The 27,812-nt window shown below is 36.7% G+C and overlaps 1 protein-coding gene across 5 annotated transcripts in view; it reads right to left on the bottom strand.

The window, feature by feature from the left end:
- Nucleotides 1-27,812, bottom strand: part of HIVEP2 (human immunodeficiency virus type I enhancer binding protein 2) — a 185,693-nt gene that overhangs the window by 134,010 nt on the left and 23,871 nt on the right. Inside the window, exon 1 of one of the 5 annotated variants that reach the window (XM_023528377.1) lies at nucleotides 8,146-8,227. The exons of the other annotated variants lie outside the window; for them this stretch is intronic. The gene's annotated coding sequence lies outside the window, so the exon portion shown is untranslated. Of the gene's footprint in view, nucleotides 1-8,145; nucleotides 8,228-27,812 lie in introns of those variants that run through there. 5 annotated transcript variants of the gene reach the window in all.

The following is a 27,812-nucleotide window of genomic DNA, read 5'->3' as shown; positions in this document are numbered from 1 at the left end:
ACAGCTTGTTAACTGTGGCCTTAGGTCAGTCATGTAACCTCTCTGATCTCTTTGACCTTTCAGCTATGATTTTTTTTTTCATTCTATCTTCACAGCAAGTTACCCACCCATTATTGATCTATAGATAATTCTACAGAAAATAATAAAGGTGTCTGTAAACCTATCAAAATGACATTATTCTAAGTGTCTGTTTCAGAGTTATAGATCATCGGAAATCCACACCCTATATAATATAAATCATGAAAAAAAACATACAAATGCCGAACATCTTAGTTCATAAAGCATCTTCACAAACATTAGCTCATTTAATCAACTTACTTAGCAAGGTGCCTATGTGTCTTTCTCAGGTGAAGAAACTGAGACACAGGTTAAGTTAATTGCCTATAGCCACATAATTAGGAAATAGTACAGTCAGCTCTTGAACATTCAGGTTTTCTGATCTCATTCCTATATTCCACCCATTTTACTATATCTAGCTCAGAAAAAATACCAGCATCTTTTCTTGTGTAACTTGCTATGCTTAGAAATGCATCAAGGCATGATCTAGTATCAGCATCCCCTCCTGTCCTTCATGTACTGTCTTTTACTTGTGCTGGAAAATGTAGTTTAAATTAACTTCTATGTTATTTCCCAACATAGCATAATACCTTTCCAAGAAAACCAAGCCAACAGGATAACTGTCCAAAGCTCGAGTGGCTGGGGCCATGTCTTACTCATCATTGTAGAGCGTCAAGCATTCTTATTGCACTTAGTAGTAGGTGTTCAATGATTTAATTAAATAAGGCTCAAGATAACTGTAACTTTATAAAGTCGTATGTATGTCCCCATTTTGAATAACTTTTTTTTTTTATAATTTAGATACTCTTAACAAAGAACTTGACAAAAAAAAGTTATGTTTCAGGATAACATGGATTAAATGGTTACAGTGTGACTTGCACTATTCCAAGTGTTTCACATTACTAATTTATTTATTCTTGGCAACAATTCTATGAGTAGGCACTCTTACTATTTCCATTTTAGAGATGAGGAAACCGAGTCACATTAACTTGCCCAAGGGTACAGAGCTAGTAAGTGGCACAGTAATAATTTGAACCCAGGGGCTCTGGCATCCAAAATTCACACCTCATTTAATCTTCACAACAACCCCAAGACAGCAGTAGTAACTCATCTTAGAGACTGAAGGTTGCCTTGATAATTTACTGTCATGATCTGACATTCAGGAGAAAGATAAAATAATTCAATTATTAAGTTGTATATAATAACAGTCTTGTTCCATGACCAAAACTTATCAAAAGTAGTACACCCATTACATTACAATGTAAAAGGCTTTTGGAAAAATAAAACTTATAGCTCCATTTTTATTTTAATATTTAGAGTTTGAATTCATAGCCAGTTTAACTCTTAGTGGATCTTTTCATGGACTTTTGATATTTTTTCCCATGCAATCTTCCACACTTCACATTGTTTTTCATTTGTAATCTTAAAATTGTTATGATTCTATCCAGCATCTTTTGAAATTTTCCTTTTAAAACAGAAATCGTAGAGGGTTTCCTCGGGACTTAAATTTGTATCTCCTTTCTAGCCTTCACCTACCTTATTTTCTTCTTATCTTTTTCTTCTCTGTATTTCTTTTCTTGTTGTCTGTTTGATTATTTATTTATTTTGTCACAATGACTTAGGGTGATGTCCAGTACTATAGCACTCTTCCAAAACTAGAAGCTCTACTGTGGGTTTCTCAAAGTTGAGTCTATAGACAACGCACATAATCACCTCCAGGCAGAGGCCTCCAAATCTACATTTTCAGCAAGGTGCCCAAGTGAATTCTTTACATACTAGGCTAAATTATAGGATTTTCAATCTGCCAGTTCCCTAAACATTTCTTCTACAGAGGCCTTCTTCATTTAGCAACGTATATATGCTCGTTTTATGAAAAAGCGAACTTCACGCTTTAGACTTCTTATGTACTAAATTTAAACCAAAGATTTTAACACACTCTATTATTTATTTGAATGTGTAGCAATGAGAAAACACATCAAATGTGTGTTGGATGAAATGAGGACTCCAAACATAATTGCTTAAAGGGACATGCCCAACCTGTTTCAGCTGAGGTTGCTGATACAACAGATTTTTATATTCGGCATTTTATTTTAGTTTAAAACTTGGCCATTTGGGCCTCTATATTTACCCTCATTATCTGAAATCTTATCGAACCAATCTTATCAAACCAATCTTATCGAACCAATCTTATCGAACCAACTAAGAACCAATGGCTGATGTGAGATAAAAATGTTCAAATGAAACTTATTCAGAAGTCTTCATTTAATGAAAAATATTTATTGACTAATGATGAAGGAGATAAGCTAAAACTTAAAATGTAACTGCTTTTGAAAGGTTATTTGCTTAACTATTTGACTGTTTTCCATAAAACCTTACAGGGAAATCATATCTATTTGGGTCAATATGACTGGCTAACCTAGTCAATCTTAACACGTCGCCTAACCTGTCACATTCACACTCTATTGTTGTCAGCCTCAGAGAGACACCCAGTTACTCAACCTCCCTTCCAAGAGTCTACTCTCCTTCTTCCCCTCCTATCTCCCTTCCTCCAGCTCCTCCTCTCCTTCTCGTTCTCCCAGCTTCTTAGTGACAGCGATCATGTCTAGATCCCACTGTGCACTACTTCACCCTTGCCAGCATCCCAACTCACTTGTCACCTGTCCTTCAGTGTATTCATCCTAAAAAACACCTACTCTGGATCACTGCCCTTTCTGTTCCTACATCACCTACTCAAGAGTGTCTGAGGAAAACCAATTACGAAGACAGAGCTACATCTGCCGAGCCCCCTGACGGTTAGTATTATCACCTCCCCAGTGCTCTAGTCAGTTCATTCTTTCTCCAGCCACAACTCCAAATATTCCTCATTTTCTTCAGTAGTATCCAATTTTTCCAAACAAATGACTTTGCCTCCTCCTTTACAGAAAAATAAATAAATAAATAAATGAAATAAAATGAGTTTTCAAGGAAAAACTTTCTCGATGTATAGTTTCTACCTATGAACTTTGTAGCGCACCTCCCTATCCTCTCCCACTTCTCCTCCAGTCAGTCCTTTCTAAAGCTCAGAGCACTCTGGCTGCTCCAGGATCCTACTCAGTCAACGGTCATCTTTTCCTTCCATCGTCTACCTTCCCTCTCCAGTGGCTCTATCTTGTTAGCACACATAATAAGTTCACATTCTTATAAAAATGCTCTCTGCGTCCCACATTTCCTTTATCTATCATCCTGACCCTCCTAAGTGCAGCCAAGCTTTCTGAAGGAGTGGTCAAGATTATAAACTTCATGAGGACAAGAAGTATGACTATACTGTTCTCCTATTCTAATGCTAGCACAGTTTTTGGTAGGCTCTACATAAATAGTTCTCATTGTTAAATAGTGATGCTGCCAAAAAAGCAGAAAGCCTCATAGACAAGTGGGAAAAAAAAAAAAAAAAGACTTCAATAGGCACTTTATAAAAGAGAGAATCCAACAGCCAAACACATAATGAAAACGGGCTCAACTTCTTTAATCATCAGAGAAATGAAAAATAAAACTACAAGGGTGCACCACTAAATAATCACCAGAATAGCCAAAATGAAAACTACGAAGAATCCTACAGCAGGATGGGGGCAATTAGGACCCTCATGCACTGTTGGAGTTAGCATAAATTGGTACATTCACTTTGAGCAAGTATATGGCAACTGACTACTAATGCTGAATTATGCATGCCCTGTGATCCAGCAACTCCACTTCTGTGTACACACCCAACAGATATACACTATAATAGTCATAGAAGCATTATTAGTATTAGATAAAAACAAAACCCAAATTGATCAAAGATAGAATGAATAAACTACAGTATATTCACACGATGGAATTCTATACAATGAGAATAAATGATTGCTATATGCAAACGCATAAATGAATCTAACATATTGTTATATGAAAGAAGCTAGACACAAAAGAGAACACGACATATGATGTCATATATATAAAGTAGAAAAACAGGCAAAATCTATGTGGTATTAAAAGTTAGATTCGTAGTTACTTTTGGGTTTTCTTGCGACTGGAAAAAGGCAGAAGTACTCTTGGAATGTGGATAATGTTCTGTTTTTTTTTGTTTGTTTGTTTGTTTTTAATTAAGTTTATTAGGGTAACATTAGTTAATACAATTATATAATTTTCAAGGGTACATTACAATTTGACATCTATATAGTCTATTGTGTGATTACCACCCAAAGTCCAGTTTCCTTCAGCTACCATATATTTGATCCCCTTTACTCACTTCACCCTCCCCCTAAACCCTATGTTTGACCCTCTTTACCCCATATATCTCTCCCCTCCTCCCCCACCCCCTACCTTCTGGTAACCACTAGTCCATTGTCCATGTCCCTAAGTCTCTATCCTGTTCATTTGTTGCTTTTAGGTTTATATCCCACATATAAGTGACATCATGTGATTTTCAACTTTTTCAGTCTGGCTTATTTCGCTTAGCATGATTATCTCAAGGTCCGTCCAGGTTGTCACACATGGCAGTATTTCATCTCTTCTTATGGCTGAGTAACATTCCATTGTATGTATGCACCACAGCTTCTTTATCTAATCATCTTATCGTAGGACACTTCGGTTGCTTCCATGTCCTGACCACTGTGAATAATGCTGCTATGAACATCGGTGTTTTTAAACTCTGTTTTTGATTTGCCCTTTAGTTTGTGAAAATTTGTTAAACTGTATATGTCCTTTGCTGAATATATATTATACAATTTTTAAACTCTGGATATATTGATTTGCTCCTGACCCTCTTGTAAACACACTTGATTTAATTCTGTGTCACCCTTATTGACTCAGATCCTTGAGGCCAGAGACTTGGCTTCCCTTGTTCTTGCACAAAATTTGACATACACTGGCTGCCAACCAACGATTCTGGACAAATGAGTACGCATGCCACCTTGGCCCCACTGGTAAATTCCTATATGTGCCTAACTCCAGAGCCTGCATTTTCAGCCTCTCTGCTGGGCTCCAGGCCTGGAGAGTTGCCTACAGAACAAGGCAATGGCAATAGTCTGCCCTTTATTTGAAAACTGGCTTTGAGACAGGAGTTTTACACAGATTATTGCTTTTAGCCCTCACCAATGGCCTGCAAGCTAATAATTATTACCCCTACTTTACAGACCAGGAAACTAAAGGTATAAATACACAGAGTATAAGCTAGAGATGTAAAATTGAAACTCAGGCCTGTCAGTGATCTTTCCACAGACCACACATGACCACAATATAACAAATCTAAAAAGTTAGTCTTTCTTTTTCTCAAAGGCCTGCTCATCTTCCTGTGTTTCTTCTCATCTTGGGCAACGTCATCACTATTCACCTTGTCATCCAGCTGGAGCCCTGAGAAATGCCTTCTCTTCTCTCATCCTTCACACTGATTCGGTCATTAGTACCGTTTCCAAAGCTTAACAATCCATCCTGTGCTCACCATTTTGGATATCTCAGCATTAGTTCAGGCCTTTATTTTTTCTTTTAAAGATTACTGTAACTGGCTGCAAACCATGTCTCCCACTGTAAGCATTTTGCAAACGACCCTCACGCTGTTGCCTGAGGGTTGTCTGTAAAATGCAAATCTGAACATGTCTCTCCTCACTGCCTACAGGATAAAGTTCCAACATACCAGCATGGCATACCCTCCTTGACCTGGTCCCTGCCAAACATTCCGTGGCCCTCCCTTGTAACTTCTACTCCTCTTCTCCCTATACCCTGTAATCCAGCCATACAAAGATTTACTGCTCACAGAAGCACTTCGCTGTTTTTGTGTCTCAGGCTTTCACACGTCAGAGCTTTATCACCCTGGAAAACCTTTCCTCATGCTGCCTACCAGGCAAACTCCTACTCATCATCCAAGATGCAGTTCAAGCATGTATGCCTCTGTCAAGCCCCTCAAGCAGAGCTAACTGCACCCCTTTTATGTCACAGCTGGGCTTGGTGCATCCTTCTCTTACAACTCAAGCAACATTTTACAGTCTGCACTTAACTTCCAGAACATTAGCTCTTCAGAGGCAGACGCAGGCCTGCTATTTTATGCCAGCACAAACAGTAAGTCAAACATAACTGAACGAGTTAATTAATAAATGAAACCAAAGGTATGTAAGTATATATAATCTAAGCCACGGATCATTTATTTCTAAGAGTAATTCCAAAGAGAATGTTCCAAACAAAAACAAAAATGGGGGAAATAGTTTATGTGCAGAAATGATGACCGTAGCCCAAAGTATAAACTGAAAACAACATTCAGCTGTTGTGTGTCCTAAGGAACATAAGACCCTCAGGCCTCTCGGCAACAATTTCCTTCTAATACCACTAGAGCCATCTATGATGCTGGGCAGGGATTACGTTCAGGAACCGATGAAAATGGGTAAAAATCTGTAGTGAAGAGAATATTTCTTTAATCCCTAATCTCTGAACCTAGTGCAGGTAACCAACCTCGAATTTTAGGTGGTACAAAAAATGATCTAAGACTTATTAAAGACTATTCCCAGAGCTAACCAGGATATAGCAGAACATCTGATTTATCCTCTAGATCAAGTAAATTGGAACACAGCAAAAATCAAGTTTTCAAATTGTTTTATCATTCCTAAAATTCAGGACAGAAACATGGACATATAATAAATAGTCAAGTCATAAGGTTATGTCTTCAAAGTGACAAAACTAAGCAAAGGACAGGTGGAACGGATGGAGATGAGCGTGGCTGTGAAGAGGAAAGAGAGGAAATTTGAAGTGTCAGAACTGAGCCAGAGGCCAAGCAGTTGTGGGTAGGAACATTTAATTCACCAATCACTCCACGCCAGCCCAGGGCCTTAAGTAGAAGGCAGGACAGCAGATGACCTACAGAAAGCATTCCTTCCCACAGAGGAGGAAGCTGATTACAGCTTTCACGAGCCCCCACACCATGTGAAGGCTACAATTTAAAGGCTCTCTCTAGAAAAAGATTGTGGAAAGAAGCAGCCAAGTCCCCCTAGAGACACACAGAAGAGCAATAACTCTGTTGACATTCAAAAAAAAAAAAAAAGGGCCAGAAGCATTTTCCTCACAGCAGCATTTTTTAATTGCCTTTTCTGGCTTCCTTTCTGGAGAGAGAAGGGAGCTGAGTGATGGCAACTAGATCATGTAAAAGACCAGAGGGCAGCTGACATGAACGTCTATCTGGCCCTCCTTACACAAAGGCCTTATTATAACACACACATAAAAATGCATGGGCAAGACTTGGAGGGTTGGTCCCCGGCCCCCGCCCCGCTGCCACCCCGCAAACTCTCTTCCAACCCCTTGCTTTGAATGCATTTGCGTATATACGCCCTTGACAGAATAAGTTCTTCATGTTGCCATGGAGCTGAAACCTCTGTAGTTTACATGGGGGAATCACACTGCTTTTATACCTCCGAAAGCAGAGGTAAGAATCACTGCATAATATTCACTCCGTTTGTATTCCAGATTTTCAGTTGCTTGATTTCATGTTCACGTTCTTCTTTTTAACTTACTTTCTGTAAGATTACCACAATGGAAGCTGCTGGCAAACTGATTCTTGTTTTTGCAAAATCGGTATGCAGAAACTTGAGGACAGGTTTGATCTATGAGCTTCCTCTCCTAGGGCCCCTCCCTGCTTAGAGAGAATTTGTGACCTTATCACATCTTAGGGAAGTTTATGAGAAATGCAAAATATAAATCAAGTCATATTTAGTAAATATTCTGGGAAACAAATAAAACATCCTATAACCAGTAGCTGTTTTCTCTGGCACGATAAACCTTGATATTATTTATGCTCTCATGAGTACTTTTTCACCTAAGACTCGATCATCAAAATCATATCTACAATACTTTTGCAAATATAAATATACTTCTGCAAGTTCCTCTTTGGGTTTCATTTCAAAGCTCAGCTGTTATTTTACTGCTTAAAAATTAAATAAAGAATCTAAAGGAGGAGCAAAAAGTGATTCCCTGAGGCAACCTCAATATTTATGCCATCTCTCCTTTTTGGATTTTGTATCTTCTAAGAAAATGGTGATTTGATTTATACCAAAATCAAGTGTAGAGGAGTTAAAGAAAAGGATTTTGATTTCCTACCTGGAAATATGCTTCTGATCCTAGTCACACATTCTTATCATCTTGAGTCTCGATTTCTCAGGTAAATTCAACAATCCGCTGACAAGAAGTTTTGTATTATGACTTCTCTTTCCACAGTGCATACATTAAAACCTGACAATAAAAATGACCTTGACTACTAACCACAGTAGCAAAGCTGAACCTATGGATTTGAAGAATGAGAGTATAAACATGAGGAAGAGGGAGAGGCTTAAAAGATAGGAACACATGCTATACCAAACTCCACATAATACCAGATGGAGGAGCAAGATCGGATTTAAAAAATTAAAATACGACAAAATAAATCGGCGATGATACTGAATAATAACCCAAAGGATAAAATAAATATCCATGTGTCTATACCTACATAAATAATTAAATAAATTGTGTAGATCCTCCCTCCCTTCAAGGAGTGTGGGCTGACTTCCAAAGAACAGAAGACAGAAAGAGAAAATTAGTAACCTTACAGTGCAAAAAGCTGGCAGACGCAACCTTACCCAAGTCATTGAGGTCGACATCACCAGTGATCAGCTCTGCTGCTAGGATAGACCCCCAAATCTAAGGCAATGAGAAGTACATCTCACTACTGTGGTCTTCTTCCCCAAAACCCATAACTCCAGCCTACAAAGTTCCTAGCCGACATTCTTCAAAAACGTCCAAACCTTCTGAAATAAGTGGAGTACATCATGGTATGCTGTGGTATATTATTCTATACAATATTGTATTTTATGTTATCTGTATTAAATATTTTAAAAGTGAGTAGCCAATCAATACTAAATGAACTTCTCAGGAAAACCAGAAAATTCTTTAAAACTGTTAACCAAGCACTCAAACAGATCAGCCTTTTTAGGTAATCATTTTGTTTATACAGTAACTGTTCTTTTTCTTTCATTTCGAAGCTTCCAAAACCCACCAGAATAACATCTCCAAATGCTGTAGACTTTAGTTTTTTTCTTACCACAAATAGTAAGTATATTTTCACTATGCCTAACAATAACATGTTCTTTATTGATGATGCTGGCAATTATTTAAATAGGCTTATTCTATATCTATTTCGATGGAACAACAAGGTTAGCCCATTGCAGAAGCTTACGAGCACTCTCGCCAGATGCCCCATGCTGCTTGTGGATAGGCATTCCCCAGCCTCTTGGCTGAGTGACAGCAACCACAACAGCCCACAAGGCGGGTAGAGAATGATGAATAAAATGATAAATATTTGTGATGAAACAGGATGTTAGAGAGGGGGGAGAGAGGGGGGAATATCTCAACTGCTAAAGCACTGAAGCTACTTTGGAACTCAAACAGTATTCTCTTGTAAAACTGGGAGCAGTAAACATATCTTTTCTCCAGTGTTTTTCCCCCTTAATTGTAAATAATTTACAGAATTACTACTGCACAACATAACATCACCCAGGCACAGAATTTAAGACTCTCGGCTATCTATCAGACCACAAGCACTGTACTCCCAACAAATGCTTAATTATCCATTGAAGACAATTCAAACAGTGATGTGAAAATATAATTTTTCAAGTCAGAGAAGACACTTTCAATAGATCTGCCCTTGTTGTTGACTGACCATATAATTTAAACAATTATTTAATAGGTTAAACCTTTCATTGTGCTACTTAGTAACAACAATAATAGTACTTAACTGGCTCAAGAGCTTTCTCGTCAAAAGTAAATCCAAGAAATTCTGAAATCAAACATAGTACTTCATATACAGAGCACAAAGTTTGAGAGACATCTCTTATATGGAGTCTCAAGACTCAGGGCAAATGGCTCAAGTGGTTCCCATTTATTCGCACACTGATTCTGATATCTGATATTAATTAAGGAACAAAACAAAAGATGAAATTGCCACAATGGTTGAATTCTTTTGGACTCGTTTTTAGACACCATTATCACCAATAATGCCTCCTCAGAGTCCCTAATACCCATCTGCTTCATCTAAGTCATTTCTTTCTTCCTTTATTGCTGATTATTCCACCAAAACAAAGTAAAAAATAGCTAAAACTAAAGCACCTCTCAGTGACAATTTGCTATTTAAATGCATCTCTGATGATCTGTTCCATTGAAAAATGTCCTAACAGTGATCAGTCATTTTGCTATATTACAAGAAAACAGAATGGTAACCTGGGGTTGAGAAATGAGGACAGAAACCAGAACTGAGCAAGATTTAGCAAGCTCACTCACTTTAGACTAAATATAAATGTAAAAGCTTATATCAATACAAAATTTGAACTTCTACTAGTTTTTAAACTTACAAACTCAATTCACTCTGCCTGAATTTCAACTGGTATATTTGGCAAGGACCTCCAAATAAAGAAACAGGAAATTATGTAGATGAATTTAAAGGCACATGTTCTACTTTTGTTTTCCCTCTGTTATCCTGATCATTCCCAAGAATGATTTATCAATTCCTTTATGCACTTCTCTTTAAAAATAATTTTCTGGAAAACCCAGTAATTTACATTTTGAAAGCAATGCCAGAGATAAAGGCCAAGTGTCACATACACTTTCCTTTAACAATACATTAGATACATTTCTGTAAATGTGTTGTTCAGCATGAGCAACAGGACATCGAACTTGAAATGACAAAATAAAAACCTATGAGAAGTACATGTAAAATCAGAGGTGAATGTCGTATTTCATTCCAAACACTATCAAAATGATACATTTTCTATTAGAGCACTTAGATCTAAATAGTAACTCATTTGGATATTAGTTCCTACCCTCTTTCTGAATGAAAATAAGGCAACTCTATTAAACTGATCATGTGATCAAAGGAGATAAATACCCTTTCTTACTCCTCAAATGAAAAAGTCCCACATACAAGAATATCTCTACAATATCTCTACACTAAAAATGCAAAATCAAAAGTATAACATTCTGTAAGAATAGTTACTCACTTGTTCTCATCTGTCAATCCCAACTTGCCCCGAACTTCAACATCACATCCTATACCATTATTTTTCTGTGAAGTAATCACAGGCAAACTGTGGTTTTCATATCTATTGACATGGGATAAGATATGCCATAAACACACAACTGGCATGATTCTTCTTCCTCTATGATTTATTAAAACTAATTTAATTACCTTTTCTTAATAACTGTTTTTGATGATTTTGCTTGCCCATTTATTTTACATTTTTAATATAACAATTTCTCTTCTAAAATTACTTAAGAGAAACAATCTTCCATTAGCTTTTTAATTCTTCCTTCCCTGTACAAAATACCGGAAGAAATATTGAACTACTATCTCTAAATACAGTTAAGAAATATACTGCTCAACTATCTACCAATAAACTAAATATTTATCAAATAACTTAGGTTATTTTTAAATGATTATAAGATCAACTAAACCAATAAAAAAAAGTTGAAATGTTTTAAAATTTCAAAAGTATATCCCAAATTCTGAGCTTCAGAGGAAGAAAACCAACAACAAGGCATAAGAGACTGCTAAAATAATTTTTGCAAATGACCAATAATTTGAAGCCACATTTCTGAAATTATATTTAAATTTTAAAATCAAGACACTGGAAAGTGTCCTAAGTGCTCAAAACAACATGGGAAAATTAATTTCCAAATATAGTGCTTTTAAAGTGTTTTATAAATATATTTTGTGATATTAAAACCTAATGTTAAAATTCATTTCTTAATTTACCAGCTAGATTCATTGCATTCAGAAAGTCTTGACTGTAGTTTTCATCTACATTCTAAACTCTCAATCTGTAAATCTACATTTATCTGTAAATATTATTTACTAGATCTTCTAAATATTAAAAATAGAAACTGATAATTACCCTCTAGCTTGATCATTCCAGATTCTAGATGATAGATGTCTATACGAATCCAATCCATTTGATAGCAGATCGAGAAGCAATATGAACAGTGCTAAGCAGACAACCACACTACCTTATGACTGTAACTTTTAAATAACTTTGAAAGCATTCTTCAAAAACTAATCAAAATAGATAAACCAGATGACGCTAAGTTAAAATTGTTAAACTTGTAAAACAACAAAACATTAATTAAATCATACTGAGAAATATTAGGACCAAGGATAATGATAATTATTTATAATATCTAAAAAGTTCACAGAATCTTATTTTTCAAAAATAACTAAGAAATCAATTAGAAAAAGAATGTCAAGCCAGTTCACGAAAAGAAATATAATTAATAAAGAAACCTCACTAATTATTAAAGAAATGCAAACCAAAACAATGCGGGGACGATTTTTTACTTTGACATGGTTGTGATGAAAATGTAAAGTGATCTGAAAATAGACACCATGTATAATAAAACAGTCATATCCTTTGACAAATAATCCCACAGGAGAAAAACTGAATATCCAGAAATAAAAAAATTTTAAGAAAATTGAGACCGTTACATTAGATCGAAATCATATGGCCGTTAAAATTAGAATGTAGAAATTAGCAAAATGGAAAGTGTTTAGGAAAATGTGATTTTCATAAGGACTATATCAAAATGTTTATAACTATTTGAAATCTGTGAATATGGGTAAAGATCAGAAGTGCATACAAGAAAAATTAAAAATCAAGTTGATACATTATTAAAGGTGATCAGATAGCTATGTGTCTTTTCTTTATTTGAGATATAATGTCACTTATGAGATAAATTAAAAACTTGACAAGACCAAATGAATTACAGTAACCTAATCGACTGCAAAATAAAATCTCCCAAATGCATCAACCAGTACCAACCACGAGACAATAACTATTCCACAGGCAAGTTCACCAATGCCCAGATCTCTGTACCCAAAGCGAGACTCAAATTTTATATGAAAAGAGACTGTGAACAATGCATAGCATACCCATATTTTCTGTGCCACTGATCCATGCCTGGGTCTTTAAAAGTCTCTAGTATGTGATGTTAAGGACTGTTCATTGTTATCTTTTTAACTGTACCACATCCATTATTCCTATGGAAGTTCAAAACACACTACCAAATCATGTTGTTTGAATACAGGCAGTTCTCAACTTACAAACACCTGACTGGCAAAAACCAAAAATAAAACCAGCTGCCACTGTCCCCGGGTTGTCGCCTGCTAACACCACCAGAGGTCTTTCTGATACTCCCAGAGAGACTCAGCTGTTGTGAAAAAATCTTAAGCTTTTTAGAGAGTTTGAAGGGAGAAAGACTCAAAACAGAGAAAGGAGGACCGGCCAAGGGAACCACACGAAGTCAGTGCTTAACCTAGATAGCACTCAATAAAATCTTAATGAATGAATTTTCACTCCTGTAGTTTGAGCCTGATTACTCTGCCCCTATTCTGGTCTAACGGCTTGATGACAGGCCTCTTTTGTGGGCTCCAGATTCTTGGAGCTGGGCCTAAGAAGGGAATCGAAAAGCAGAAACAAACAGCTGTGGTCAACAGGCTGACCACTAGGTAGTTCGCAGGACAAAGTCTAGGCAGGACTAACCCAAAAAGGTCTATTTTCAAAACTGCAGGCAGAAAGTAGGTGATGTACAGAGAGACAAGACATGAGTGGTGAGAGAAGTCAGAAGATGAAAATCTAGCAAGGCTTATTAATTAGGATGTCAAATGAGATGAAAGAAATGAAGTCTCAGTGTGACAGAGAAGAAGTAGAGTTGGTATCAAGGTGAGGGTGGGCTGGGTCTGGTTTGGGGCTGAGCTTGTGTCCCTCAGAGCTCCAGTTTGATATATCACTCCAACTTCATTTGGATGGCCTTAAAGAAGCAAAATCACTTTATGCACATCTGAGGTCTAGGAAATTCCCAGTCCATTTCACTCTCTCTATATATATTCATCTTCTGAAATTTCAAGCCACTCCATTGCTCAAAAATCTTCCTCAGCTCCTCTTCCCAACTGAATTAGAGAAAACATAGAATCTCAGCATTTGAGAGGGTTTAAAGGTGTTTTAGTTCAACGACCCAATGAAAGGGGTAAAACTTCACTTTCATTCAAGATCCATGACAGCATGGTCCAGGCTACTTATGATTCTCTGTATGTCCCTCCACATTTCTTACCTCCTGGCTTTCACTCATGACCACGAGGCTGTAGAACTACAGGGGGCACCACTTATATACAGTCCACGTGAATGGTCCTATCAAAAGTTTAGTAATACTCATCTCTAGGGCAGCCATGAGGGGCTCCCACCTTCGTCTGTAACATGCTCTCCACATAGCATGCCATCTCCCAACTCATCTCTGTTCCTAAAGATGCTAACAATCCTTCAAGGTCCATGTCATCCATGAAACCTTTCCTGGTTCCTACAATTACTTGTAATTTTTTTCTCTAAATGTTCATTTCATTTGGTTTATGCTCTTTTTTTCATATTCTGTCTTCTTACGTATGTCTATACTAGATTGTACATATACGACCTGAGAATGTGAATGGCATAGGAATCAGCTCTCTCTATACACAGTTCCAGGACTATTACCAAAATCAGAGCAGGAACTTAAATAACTATTGGCTGGACTTTTGATTGCAAAGAAAACAGATGATTCAGGAACTAGAAACGTTTGAGAGAATAGTTTTTAGACTGGAATTCAATGTACTGATGGGAGACATAGGACTAAATTTTGATAATTTGGTGCCTCAGGCCCACTGGGTTGGAGGGAGTGCTAAAAGGTAGGATATCACTGTCAAAGATACACTTTTCCTCATTTCACAATTTCACCTAACACCAAACATATGCCTATGGAAAAAGAGAATTCCTCTTCATCTCTTCCTCCTTCCAGTAAGAAGACACAACCATCTGAGAAAACCAATTCCAAATTCTACACATAGTTTTGAAACAAAGTACAATATAACCACACGATTTAACCTGTTATAGATAATATCAAAAAATAATTTTCCTTTTCAGGTAATGAAAGTCTATTAAAGGGCAAGTTGAAAGAACACGAATGTGAAACACTTGGAGAGCAGGTACACCATTCTAAATATGGCTTTCTCTACTACATGGAGACCATGTGTCTGCCTAGCACATAATATGCATTTTCTTAATGAGTATGCATGCTAAAATATCTATTTTAACAGATGTATCATGTTCCACAGAACCCACTGATAATTAACCATATAAAATATGATTTGGCATTAGTTTACATAGAAAGAATCACTTTCAGATTGATATGTAAAGGTTTCTGTCTACATACAGAAATCTATCTGATTATTTTGAAAAACTCTGAAATATGCTGTGTTCGTGTGGCATTGGTATAGTAGACACTGGTTGATGATTCAAAATATTTTATTATGTATCTATATCTATATATTTATATTATGAAATATAAATCCCATGCATTTTAAGATCATTTAAATGTGAACAAAGCAGGAGAAAGAACAACAATATTAAAGAAGAGAATGAATTACATACTAAGCATGTAAAATAGGCCTTCGCATACCAAAAATTTCTGATATTTTATACTCAAAAGGTTAAAATTACTTGGCTCTCTTCTCAGCCAGAAAATTTTCAGAGTCATCTTCTTGAACATAAATTACCACAGCAAATCTATCTAACTACTTATTTGTATTTATAAATGTATTTATATATATAGTTATGGAACCTCAGCTATAAGACAAGCAATTCATTAAGCCCTGGAAATACAGTGCCAGACAGGAGAGGCATGGTCTCCACTTTGGTAAAACTTAGAATCTAAGATTAACAAATAACTACTATAAATTGGGGCAGCTCGGTGATGCTTCTGAAGCTACTGAGATGCATGCATTTGCTTACCTCCCTTCAGCTTCCCCACTGGCCTACATTTTGTTCCAGCTTTTTAAGATCTTTGGTCCGATTTATATAGTTTGTCTATTTCCTTCTTCACTTTCAGGCTGTCAGTTATCACTTTTGCAATCAATGTGCCATCCTCTGCCACTGACACTATTTTCCCTCTATCTAATGTACAACTCTTCTCTAGAATAGGGACTAACAAGCTCTGAGTGAAAGGCTAACAGGTGATTTATATCTTTGTAGTCTGATGATATTATCCAGTTCTTTCTGATGTGATATTACTATCAATTCACTAACCCAAGCATACATTTGAGAAGACAATTTCAACAAATATTTTACCCACAAAATGTCCCGCCTCTTCTCACAGCCCCTTCTAAAAAAAAAACAAAACAAAACAAAACAAAACTACAAGAACATAAAAATAAAAAACCTGCACTTCTGCTTGGAAGAAATATCTCTGCTGCCAGAAAAGGTTTCTTTAAAGCAGAGAACTTAGAAATGGTGTCATAATATATAGACCATCGTTTTTCAAAGAGTAGTCCTTCAATCACCAGTATCAGAATGACCAGATTTTCTTAAAATCTAGGTTACCTATGCCCCACCACAGACCGAGTGAATTATATTTATAGAGCCCAAGAATTTGGGAGCCTGTTGAGCATGATAAAGCTTGAAACCACTGGTCGAAACAGTCAAAGAGTGCTTATTGAAGATGTTAGTATGAGCCCGAAAGGCCCACGTCCTCTATCTTACTATGAGTCTGCAACATTTACTGAGTGCCACTATCTACAAAGCACTGGATAAAATTAAGTTTAAAAGATAAATAATAAAGTTTAAAGGCTGCTTCTGCCCAGGGAGCTTCCATTCTAATCAGGAAGACAAAATTCAGGCATGTGAAAAATTAAAATATACACACACATTTGCGACAACATGGATAGACCACGAGATAATCATGCTAAGCGAAATAACCCAGACAGAAAAAGTTGAAAATCACATAATATCACTTAATGTAGGATATAATCCTAAAAGCAACACAGAAATAGGACAAACAGAGACTCATGGACAAGGACAATGGACTAGTGGTTACCAGAGGGTAGAGGGGAGGAGGAAGGAGAGAGGTAGATGGGGTAAAGGGGGTCAAATATATGGTGACAGAAAGAAATCTAACTATGGAAGGTGAACACACAGTGTAAATATATATATATATATGTGCCTTACTGTTAAAGTGTACAGCTAAAACTTATTGGATTTCGTTAACCAATGTCACCATAAAAAATAAATAAGCAAACAAACAAACAAAAAATAAATAAAAATATACACACACTTTTAGGGGGAGCAGATGGGTGCACAGCAGCAGTCCCGTGTACAGTGGGCAAATAAATCCTGAAAGAGGCAGAGTTGATTCTGAGCAGAATATCGCTGAAAGTCCAAAAGGAAGAACTTCCAAAACAAGTTTGTGGTAGAATTTAAAAGGATGTTCAAGTGTGGGTCTCTGAAGAGGTGTGGAGATTGCCAGAGGGTATTACTTAAGATCAAGATGTATAATCATATATCTTGGTACCAGAGTCAACACAGAGAGAAAGAGAGATGCCCCAGAGCAAGATAAAAAAAAAGCTGAGAGACTGGTTTGAAAAAGATCCCTGAACAGAAGCTTTTACAAATATATATTAACTTACTAGGCAGAGGCGGTATTGTTATGCCTGGTTTATAGATGAGGAAACTAAAAATGATCTGAAACTCCTTGCCAGAGTTCTTACTGTAGGACAGAGCTGGTGCTTCCTGTTGATCAGGGACTCCTCTTTGCCCAGCCTGCCACTACGTCCAGCAGAAGGATCACTTCACTACCTACCTACCCTTCAAAACAGCAAGCCATTCAAAAACACATTTCTACATCTTTCCATTTCAAGAAACCAGGTAAAAAAAAAAAATGTGTGTGTTATGTGTGGTGTGTGTGTGTGGCATGTGTGTGTGGTATGTGTGTTTGTGTGTGCATGTGAGCGTACAGTCACATATGAGTGTAATGTATTCACCAGAGTGTATGTGGAGGGGGTGTCACTGACCAATTTAACTAACCACACATTATTTCTTAATTAAGAGTTATTGCATTTTAGTATTCCTATAGATGCTCTAGTGCTAGCGTTTATGGCAAATTATGTTTAAAAGTCAAAATCTATCAAAGTCTCTTTGATTTGTGACCAAAATGATCGCCCAAAATTGCCAGACTGGGTTAGTGACACACCTGTTTCCTCTGGCTGTACTGTCCAATATGACAGCCACATGTGGCTATTTAAATTTAAAATTAGCATTAAATAAAATAAAAAAAATTTAGCTCTCAGGTGCACCAGCCACATTTCAAGTACTACAATGCCACATGTGGTGAGTGGCCACCATGACAGCCAGGACAGACAGAGGACATTCCCATCATTGCAGAGTTCGACTGGACAGCACTACTCCAGAGTATCACTCTTTGTGAAAGTATACCTACAGATCACAATAGACACAACAATTGCCATTTACATCTAGTTCAATCGCGATCAAACTTTCATCCCTTCCACCTCTTCTGCTCATCATCTCTCTCTTTTCCTGGCTGCTTTTGTCTTGCTTTGAGACTTATGTGCACACCCATCTCCCCCACAGTAAGCTCCTCAAAACCAGTGGGGTCATATCCAGTTGAGCACGCTCTCACAACCTAACTCAGTAAGAGTTCCATAAATATGGGATATATTCTTAATTAAAATATTACTAGGTAGAAAATATTACTAATGGGATCATCCAAAGAATAAAAATATAGATATAGAAGGAAGAAAGAAATAAGAAGAGTCTAAAACATGAAAGGTTTTGTTTGTAATTATTCCTAAGAGGCACTACTTAGATGTAAATATTGCCTATGCGGCATATTTAGAAAAAGGAAAAAAAATCAAATTATTTAAGAAGTATATCCAAAAATGTAATTAGCTCACATAAGTCAGAAGAGCACTGGGCTATCTAATCTATGACACTGTCATCAGCCAGCAGAGAGACTGGTCCCCTACTACCGTGCAGGGTGACAAACCCAGTGCTCATGGTGACCTATGGGAAGTGGACTGCACAGTTTACGAGGACCTTCACAAAAAAGTGTGTATCAATTCATTTCTTATGTGACTACAACATCCTCAAAAACTCAAATCTTGGATTCCAAGTAAGAACCTCTACTTATTTTCACTCTGAGAACTTCTTCCGGGTCACTAAAAAAAGGTAAATTTCCTTCATGTTATCATTTGGATAGTTTCAAATTATTTTTAAAATGAACAAAATCTGATTTAAAAAAAAAAAAAAAAACCTGTTTGAGGGAAAAACCCCAGATATCAGGGCACACTGGATATGTTTACGAAGATGGAAAAAATTATCATGTTTGTACTTCACTACTTAGTGTTTTATTTAGTCAACTTCATTAAGCTTCTGGACACTTTCTTACAAGGTGTGGAAGCTGGCAATACCTACGGGGCCACCTTAGACCAGAGGAAAGGTACCTTCACAGGAAATGAAACCAAGCAAAACAGTGAGAGCACAACTGATGACAATCAGAGAGATTCATGATAAGGACTAGAGGGGGTGATGGGGGTGGCCTGCAGAGGAAGTGAAACCTAAAACAGAGCTTAAGATGCATCATTTTCCACAAGAAAAGTCACCCCCTCTTGCCCCATCCTTGCCTTCAACCCCGTTTCTGTCACCAGTATGGCCTTTCTTCATTGTTAAGATTTTAGATTGGTAGAAAGTGGTCAGCTGAAAGACCTACCCTGCAAAGTTCTTGATCAGTCAGATTCGCGGCGGGAAGTTGCATTTCTGCACACACCTTTCCAGCCACCATACCCCCAAACTCGACTAGAGTCTTGAGACATTATCTGGCTCTCAGTATATGAAAAAAGGCACTGGGGATATATATGCTTATAGATTTTGCAGTCAGTCCTGGTACAGGCAACGAAGCATGACGGCGAAGTGCCAGGCTCTGGCACCAGCCTCCTGGATTAGAATCTGGGCTTCACTGCGCATTCGTTTGTAACCTTGGGCAAGCTATTTACCTTCTCATTGCCTCCATTTTCTCATCTGTCAATACAGTTACCATACACCATCAAATTTAAGTTGTCCACTAATATTAAGACGCATTTTTTTTCATATTTCAGCATTTCTGACATCAGACTGGCCTCTTACAATTAATTGGAAGCTTTATTGTTCTTTCTTAAAGTACATCAAATACTATCAGAAGCTAATTGATGATACCTTACCATCTAAGAAACCTACTTTATAGGGTTTGGGCAAGGATTAAATTAGTTAATGTAGTTTAGAAGTATTTAGAACAGTGCTTGGCCCTGAGTAAGATGCTCAAATGTCATTAGTTAATATTATTGAATTTATGACTGAAAATGGACACAGTCATAAGATAAAATCCTGTTATTATGGTTTAAATGTTAATTAATGCAGCGGTGTTGGAGAAAATGGTTAAATATGTAATCAAAATCTGATTTTATCTTTAGCCCTTGGCACTGTGCCTGGCATACAGTAAATTCTTAAAAAATAACTGTTGAGTACAGCAATTAAATGTAGATCCAGCCCTATTCACACCAAAAGGCTCCCCATAACACACAAAACATCTACTATTCCCTTATATAAAGGGAAACCAGTAGGTACATGGCTCGTTAAAGCTATGTTACATATGACATATTTCTACTTTGTTTAGGTTTTCTCCTCCTATGAGCCCTCTGCCTCAGTGTCCACAAAGTTAAATCCTGAACCCCATCTGTCGACCCCAATTCAAATTTCATTTCCTCTAAGAAGTTTTTTCCATCTTCACCTCTCTCATTTGGTCTTCTTTCAATCCCCACCCTCACATTCATCTCAGCTACCATACACACTTTATTTTCACCTCACTGGACAAACTAATACTACCTTTTATTAAAATATCATGTAAGAAGGAGCACTGTATCCTGACTGCCACTGTTTCCCCGGAAGGCCTTACACAGAGGCAATCTGCTTGTATCCATCCCCCCTCCACCCCCCAAAATATGCTGAAGTCCCAACTGTGGTACCTCAGAATGTAACCTTATAAGAAATGCAATCATTCTTGCAGGTATAAATAGTTAAGATGAGGTTATACTGGAGAGAGATGGAACCCTAATCCAATATGACTCATGTTCTTATGAGGATGCTGCCATACGAAGATAGGGACACAGAGAGAACACTGAGTGCAGTTGGAGGCCGATATCAAAGTGATGCATTTACAAGCCAGAAAATGCCAAGGATTGTGGACCATCACCAGAAGCTAGGGGAGAGGCATGGAAGAGATCCATCCTCAAAGTCTTCACACAATATATTCTACTCTTATCCTCTCCTCTACCTCAATTCAATTACCGTCTATATTCCAGTGGCTCCCGAATTTCTGTCTCCAGTCTGTTCTCATCTGTAGACCCACAGGTTCAACTAATTATTTGATATCTCCATTTAGATCATTCAAAGCCATTTTGAATTCAACAAGTCCAAAAACAGAAGTCACTATTCCCTTAAATCAGGCTCTTCTATGACGAATTTCATTCCAGTGAATGACACTTCTGTCCATTCAGGTACGCAAGCCACACACAGGATTCATTCTTGGCTATTTCTTCTCCTTCACCCTTCACATTCAAGCCACCAAGTCCTATTTCTACTCCAAAAAACTATCTTAAATTTGTCACATCTCCCCGCTTTTCTCCATTCTCTGCCTGCACCACTCCACTGCACTGGATTATTCCACCGTAGTAACCTACTCTCTGGATTACCATAATAGTCTCTTGACTATTGTCACTATAGATCAACTCCTGGCACCCTTCAATTTGTTCTGCAGCAGACTGAGTAACATGCAAAATGCAAATCTGACCCTTTCATCCCCGTACTTAAACAACTTAAACAACTTCCTGTTCCATTTATTTTAGGACAAAATCAAAATCCTAACCAGGTCTACAAGAGCTTGTGTGGAATGGCCCTGCCGGCTCCCCCAGCTCCGCCTCCCTTGCTCTCAATGCTCCAGACACAGCAGTGCTCCTTTATGTCTTTCATAGGAAGCATGATCCTGCCCATCACAGGGTCTAGCAAGGGCTGCTCTCTCAACCTACAGAGCCCACCAACTACCTTCATTTAGTTAATGTCTCCTCATCATTCATTCTGGACTCAACATACCCCTTCCTCAGAAAACCTTTCCATGACTTTTATGACATTTTCAGTTCACCACAAAGATGAAGCTGCCCTATTCCCTTCCCTCCTAGTCCCTTATTCATTTCCACCATAGCACTTAAGCATAATTTGTAATTGTATATCTGTAAGATTATTGGATTAATATGGGTGAATGTCTCCCACCTAAGCTGAAACCATGCCCACCTTGTTTCTGCTGTATCCCCAGCTCTTAGAACAGTGCTTGGCACATACCACACACTCAATAACTATTTGTTTAAAAATTTAATGAATAGTAAGCAAACATATGTGTTGAAAGAAGCTATTATGCCTTAATTGTCTATCATATTGTAATGCAAATTCTTTTTTTAGAAAGATATACACAGTATTTTTTAATTTCCCAAAAGCTTCTACTCTAGCATAGTAGACACATAATAAATGTTATGTGATAATTTAGTTTAGGTTAACTAGATTTTAAATATATTTCTTCTGATATAGTATTGTTAATAGCTATGCTGCCATACACATTTATTAACTCATGTCACTGAAAATTTCAAATCTGAGTAGCTGATAACTTCTTTCCTACTCTGATTCTAACAGTCCACGTATGAATAAGTAAAATCAAGTAACAGTTTCATATGTGATGTGCTGTCGATTTTAGCACCAGTTCTTCCTTTTTCAGGATGATCAATCTACTTGATACGAAAAATAAAATACGCTAATAACAGAAAAATAAAGTACTGATGTTACATCACCAAAATGAAAGAGTCACTTACGCAGCCCAGCTCTATTACAAAATTTTTCGAGTACATATCATGGTATGATGTTGAGAAGGGAACAGCAACAGCCTGCATGTACCACTTCCAGGTAAAATTACACACATCGCAGATAGCAACAGCTAGGAGTGCATGCGAACACCAAATTAACTAATTTTATTTTTATTAACAGTGCCAATAAGACAATGCAACATCTTTTCTAAATGATGGGGAAATGGTAGCATCTTATTTCTTTTATTAAATAAGAATCTTATAAACAACTTCTAATGATATGTGTCCTCAACGGCTGCCACAACCTTGGACACGATTGTACAAAGGACAACAATGCTAAGCAATATCCCATAAATAATCACACCTGTACATCAGATAAACAAATTCTAGTTCTCTAATAGCGTCTAACACTCTCTCAAAACCATACTATTTTTCTGTAATTTTAACAAGAATAATGTTAGTAATAAAAGGAAACAACCATAATAGTCTCTCTACTTCCCTTCTCAACACTTTCTTCCTTCAAGCCCCTCCTCTTTACTTCCTACTCTTTTGCTATTAATCAAACTCGGTATCGAAGCTACAACAGTACCCTGAGAGTGGTCATAGATGCAAATGCTGCTTCTTACTAACTACATCCTTCTGGGCCTTACACCCAACTCTGTCCTCTTACTTGGGATCCAGTTCCAAATTTAGATGCCATTAGATAAAACCTACTAAGGCATTAATAGACTAGATGCTTCTCAAACGCAGCATTTGGAGGTTCTGCATTGGCTTTCAAATCTGCAGGCCTGTGGCTGTTTCGGAGCCATTTCCCCAAGATTCATGCCCGTGAGGTCATGCCCAGCTGACCTCTTTGGAATGTGATACCCTGAAGCACAGCTGTAAAAACAGAGTACTCTATAACGACTTCTTGTTCACCAATAAACATAATGTTCTTTCAATCTTAGCGAACTAACACATTCGTATAATTGTATAAATACAAAGTGAAATAAATGAATGAAAGAGCCTTAACTCATATATAGATATTTTCCCATGACAAAGAAATGTAAAAATAAGCTCCTACACATGCAGGTTCCAATAATATAGGATAGAGTGAAGGCATAAAAACAATTTAACCAAAAGAGCTCGAAGTCACAGATTAAATCATTCCCACCGTGATTTTTTAAAAATATATATAAACGTCTGTAGTTAACACATTTATGGTGTATTTCTTCAAGTATATAATTCCCTACATATTATTTTATTTTTAAGTAATACAATTTAGACTGTTTTATTTTTAAAACATGTTTTTCTGCTTTGGTTTAAATATCTTTGTTAACTCCAAGTCACCTATCTATTCTATGGTTCTACCTAGTTTAATGACATTTTCATTCACTCACACTGGTTTTCTTAATACCAGTGTACTTTCAATGTGTTTTTAAGTCAATAAAAACACAAGCAAAAAGAATTCTCAAAAATTATAAAGACTTTTGAAGTAAGTCACCTTAACTCTTTTTTCAAGACAAAAGATCTCAATAAAGTAAATAAAAGGAAAATTAGAAAACAATATTGTTAAATGCTCTTAGTATAAAATACCCTCTGCCTTCTTCCTTATAATAGTGGTTTTCTCCACCAGTTTCAGAGATCTGTATTCTAATATCTGATTCATAATTGTACTTTAGAACTTAAAAAATAATTCCTAATAGATTCTCACTGATGAAATCAGAAATGTGCTTTACCAGCTGCAGCTCAAATCAGGAACTGTCTACAACTATCTTCTAAGTAAATCTAAATCCGCAGTAATCTTCTTCTCACATATAAGCCTTTTTTTTTCAGAATCACATTGCTCTTAATGAAACACGTCATAATGCAGTTTATAATATGAAAAAGTTTATCATTATTCTCTTCAAAGATCCAATTTTATAAATACCTTCTTATTTACCATCTACAAATATACTCTATATTCACAACTATTAAGCTTTAGGGAATAAAATGCTATATACATTGTCTATATAAGAATACTAAAGTAGCATTTTTAATATTGATAACTATAAGTATATTTAGTTTTTTTAAAAAAAGCTACCCCGATATGGCCCTCACTTGGCTCCTTTCACATTTAGTGTGACTATTCTCAAGTAATAGTAATAAATTATAAATAAATATATGCCAACTACGCACTAGTCACTAATGTTAATAGTAAAGAATCCTGGTCCTCAGGAGAAGCAGAAATATCTCAAAGAATTACCTATTCACCAGAGGTAACCACAGGAGTTAAAAACACTTTGTATTCTTTATTCTGGGTAAAAATAAAGAGCTTTCTAGGCACATTTTTATATACTTAGAAATAAACTTTTTAAAAAGTATTTCTATGGTAGGAAAGTGAGTTTCATCACATAAAGTTATTCTGTTAATTGCAAAGATACAGTAGTTCAACCTTTCTAAAAGGCCAGCAAACACTTCCTTTCACATTCATTTCCTCTCCAAAGATAAGAATTCTAGTCCCGTTTTGCATAACTGCTACATAAGGTCACAGAGTCACAGCTAAAAAGAAAGTCACAAATATAAGAATAATGCCCCTTCTGTCATACTCTGCTACTTATCTGTCACGTAGTTATCTTGGTATCTCCTAAGTCTGGTTTCCAAAGGTCAGGGCACTTGGAGCTGGCTTCGGTCCCCTGACTCACAGCTTTCCAGTGGTGCTGTACTCTTGTACCAACCAGAGAGCACATTTATGTTCTGGATTACCACCCCCCAACAAAGATCCAGTGACCCACATCAGAAGGAGAGCTCATTTGGCTATTCCCCAACTACCAAGAAACAAATTCCCAAATATATCTGAAACTTCAAGAATTTAAAAGCTGGATTATCATTTGAAATAATAAAAGAATAAAATTCCCTTAGAAAACTAACAAAATCTACCACTAACAGGAAGAAAACATTTTTAAAATCAGATTTACTAATCTGAATAAAGTAATTATTAATCCATCCCTTTTTACTAATTCATTCACTCATTTATCCAGTAAATGTATATTGAGCTGCATTAAGGAAGCAGGAGGTACAATCATGATAAAGAAGAGTCTGGGGTTTGCATTCAGACGACCTTTTAAACTCAAATTTTGTGACCTTGGACAAGATGCTTAACCTCTCTGTCCTTCAGTTTTCTCACATATAAAATGAGGAGACTAACAGCCCTGATTCGTTAAGAGGATAAAGATTTAAGGATATGAAATAATAAAATATGAGTATTAAATTAATTTATGCATGTAAAGTGCCTAGAAAAATGCCTGGCACCCAATATATATTTTTTAGTTCACTATGAACTAAAATCTTGATCAGATTCTAAACCTGCAAGGATAAATAAGGTTCTATTGCCCTCTCCCTACTGAAGATGACAATCCAGTAGGATCATAAACTAATTTCAAGCCAGTGATTTATCCAAGTATGAAAGCACTAGAGGGAAAGGATTATAAAACTTCTTTTGGAAATTGGAGGACTTAATCCTCTCTTAGAAACTTCTGTATCAAATTTAAATGTCTCCCCTACACATCAATAGTCTGATCTTATAGAGTCATTCATAAATACCAAATGACAGAAGAATATAAATGCCAGCCACCTCATAATTATTAAATCACTTTTCAGTGCTTATCTTACTTTAACCCTTCAGAGCCCTTGGTGCTGATGCTCACTCCCTCTTTGGAGAAATGCTTGACTCCCTTGGCAAAGTAAGATATGACTTTCCCGGTTGCCCAGCTACCTCTCTGGTCCACATCTTGGTGGTCTGGCCTCAGCATGCATCTCTCCCCTATTATGCACGATCTCTCAGTTGTCTTTTAAGTTTCATCTGTACTAAATTGTTTAGAATTCCCCCAAACTCCCCCATGTCTTCTCAAACCCTCTCCAAGTGTTCTAGATACCTGCTGACCATTGGAAGGGCCGTTGAGGGAAGTCCCATTTCACTCCTCCCCAAAGGATGGCTTAGGGAGCCATCTAAGTCTTATCACTCTCTATTTCCTTCTGTTTTGCACTTATTCTATAATATCCTAATTGTTGGATGCCAAACCAGTTCCCTCACTAGACCATGATGTCTTTGAGGGTAGTCATATAAGCATTAAATTATTATTTGATAATATATAAGTATCACGAATAAATAAGACTTTTTAAAATGGTCTTCTTACCTAGCATGTGTTGAGAACAAGTGCTTTATATTAATTTGTTAAATCCTCACAACAATCTTTGAAGTCGTTTTAGAAATTATCTCCATTGTACAGATGAGGAAAACCGAGGCTAAGAGAAATGATGTAACTTTTCCAAAGTCACACGACTAGAAAGTGGCTGAGACAACATTCAAACTCAGGAAGCCCAGCTCTGAAACCCATGACCGGGAGGTCATGCCCTATACTGCCTATACTGATTTCCCAGCTGTAAAATAAGCAACAGAACTGGCTCTCGACAAGAATTATAAAATTTACATCCCTTTCAAACCTTAAATATAGATTTTAAAACAACTGATTTGCCCCTAGAGACAAAGAAAGGATCAGATGACCACAACAAGTTCCTTCCACTACTATATACCCTCTTCTGTTATTTCACATACTCACTGTATTCTCCAAAAAGCAAAGAAACATGTTTTAACCTAAATCCTGACCAATATCTAACACACTATGTATTATCAATAAATCAATAATTACTGAATAGTTACATCACAGATCATAGGGAGAAATCTTTAATAGTAAGCCCTATTCCCATCCGCCCTGAGATAACTCATGGATTACAGTCCTAACCTTACCTCCAAAGTTTGCCATGAAATATCTCGCTTTTATTATTATTTTCACATCGCTCTAGTATATAGTCAGTCTTTGGAAATAAATGACATCATTCTATTTATAGTGTTCTGTTTTTAGTAGTCCGATCGTTGAAAATGTCAAATCCTAGAAAACGTAGCATTCCTAAGCGAGCTGCCCTTTTTTTCTAAACAGGTAAAGGGTTAAATGTTTAAAACAGTTAAATAAACACA

The sequence above is a fragment of the Pteropus vampyrus genome, unplaced genomic scaffold (assembly GCF_000151845.1).
Source record: "Pteropus vampyrus isolate Shadow unplaced genomic scaffold, Pvam_2.0 Scaffold24, whole genome shotgun sequence".
In the NCBI taxonomy this organism is placed as follows: domain Eukaryota; kingdom Metazoa; phylum Chordata; class Mammalia; order Chiroptera; family Pteropodidae; genus Pteropus; species Pteropus vampyrus.
This window is presented reverse-complemented; position numbering and strand designations above follow the sequence as displayed.